Source organism: Phoca vitulina, unplaced genomic scaffold, assembly GCF_004348235.1.
Source record: "Phoca vitulina isolate PV1807 unplaced genomic scaffold, GSC_HSeal_1.0 scaffold1, whole genome shotgun sequence".
Lineage (NCBI taxonomy): Eukaryota > Metazoa > Chordata > Mammalia > Carnivora > Phocidae > Phoca > Phoca vitulina.
Window position 1 is genome coordinate 47,320,458 of NW_022589704.1, and position 2,229 is coordinate 47,322,686.

The 2,229-nt window shown below is 35.7% G+C and overlaps 1 pseudogene; it reads right to left on the reverse strand.

Moving 5' to 3' along the window:
- Positions 1-1,391: 1,391 nt before the first annotated feature.
- Positions 1,392-1,542, reverse strand: LOC116638429 (annotated as a pseudogene).
- Positions 1,543-2,229: the final 687 nt, after the last annotated feature.

Sequence of the window (2,229 nt, forward strand, 5' to 3'; positions counted from 1 at the left end):
CTGTTATCCTATTTATTTTCCTTTTTTAAAGATTTTACTTATTTGAGAGAGACAGAGAGCATGAGCAGGGTGAGGGGCAGAAGGAGAAGCAGGCTCTCCACTGATCAGGGAGCCCGATGCAGGGCTCAGTCCCAGGACTCTGGGATCATGACCCCAGCAGAAGGCAGACGCTTAACCGACTGAGCCACCCAGGCGCCCCTGCTATTTGTTTTCTATTTGTACTATCTATTCTGTATTTCTGTTTTTCTGTTTTCTTTTGGATTAATGAAGTAATTTTTTGCCTACCATGTTATCTCTACTTTTGGCTTAATGACTATATATCCTTGTTTTATTTCTGTAGTGGTTGCTGTTGGGTTTATTACATACAAATTTATCATATCTAAGTTTACCTTCAGAAAGCTTCTACCACTTCATGAATGTAACATTCTTAGACCACGTTTCCATTTTAGTCCTCATTGTAATTGGTGCTGTTTTTGTAACACGTTGTACTTATACATATATTATAAACCCCACATAAGTTTTTAAAATTTTTGATGTACACACAATTTTTCTTTGAAGAAATTAAAAATGAAAAAGTAATCTTTTTAATTTACCAACATATTTACTATGTCTTCTGATTTTCATTTCTTTGCATAAAATCCTAGTTTCTATCTGTAATCATTTTTATTCTTCCAAAGAATTTTAATAACATTTCTTGTGGTGTTACCCTGCTGGCAAAGAATTCTCTCCGCTTCTGTTTTTCTGAAAGTTTTTATTTTGCTTTTTTTTTTTTTTTGGTCATTTTTTTTTTTAAGATTTTATTAATTTATTTGAGAGAGAGAGAGCACAGAGGGAGAGTGTGAGGGAGAACCAGACTCCCCACTGAGCAGGGAGCCCGACATGGAGCTCGATCCCAGGACCCTGAAACCATGACCTGAGCTAAAGGCAGACGTTTAACCCACTGAGCCACCCAGGTGCCCCTTGAAGGTCATTTTTATATGGATATAGAATTCTATGTTGACAAGTTTTAAAAAAAATTCTGCATATAATGATGTAATTTCATGATTTCTGACTTGCATAGTTTCTAATTAGAAGTCTGTGTTAATCCTTACCTTTATTCTTCTCTGTATAGTATTTCCTTTATTTCCTCAAGAATTACAGGAAATGAAAAGCATCAGAACACAGGGCATTGATTCTTTTTCCCCTTCATTCTTTGTTCTTATGCCCTCAAGGTCAAAGCCAATGATCTTTTCCTTTTCTGTGTTAATCTCATCCAGAGGCAATTTCATTTCAGATAATGTATTTTTCAGGTAATAAGTTACATTTTTCTATCTTTGGACATGTGTAGTAATTTTTTACTGTATGTTGGACTTTGTGAGTTACCTTGTTCAGTGTAGCGATTTTGTTGTCTTCCTTTAAAGAGTGTTTTTCATTGCTTGGACAGGTATTTAAGCTGTTGTAGATTATTTTGATCCCTTCAAAGCCACTTCTTTAGTTTTCAATTAGCAATAATCGCGCCTCGGATAAACCTCATTGGCTACGATACTGCCACTGCATGAAGCCTGCTAGGGTAGCTCCGGAATAGGCTCACTCGAGGGTTACTTGAAACCTACTACTAAACCTTGACCCTGTTAGGCCTTCATAAGTAGTTCAAACTTCACTATTTCCTTAACTCAACTAGGCCACTAGGATTTATTTGGGTTCCCCTCCCATGATTTCATGGTTTGGAAGTTGCCTCTGGGTAGAAAGCCATGGTAATTTTATAGTTCATCTCATTTATTTTCCTTGTCCCGGGAATCACAGCTCTGAACTGCCTCTTTTCCAGTCTCTGAAAACACTTTTTAAATAATTTTCTAAATTTCCACGTTTTTACAGAGGAGGCTTTGCTTCAGTTATTACTCCTCTCTAGTTTGGAGCAGCAGTTAGTAGATGTGTGGTTTTTTTTAAAGATTTTATTTATTTATTTGACAGAGACACAGCGAGAGAGGGAACACAAGCAAGATGTTTTTTTAAGGAAATGTGTATTAAGCAAAGGCCTATTACTACCTGTGTGAAATATATTAATTTTAATCTCATAGGGATGCAGAAGATACAATGGTAAATCCAAATAATGTATTAAATAATAGATTTCATGGACATGAAAGGACTTTAAGAAGTCATTTGACCGAGTTGGTTAATAATTGACATTGGTGAAAGTCATTAGGGTTAAGTTGAGTAAGAATTACAACTGGCTTGATATATTACAATAAT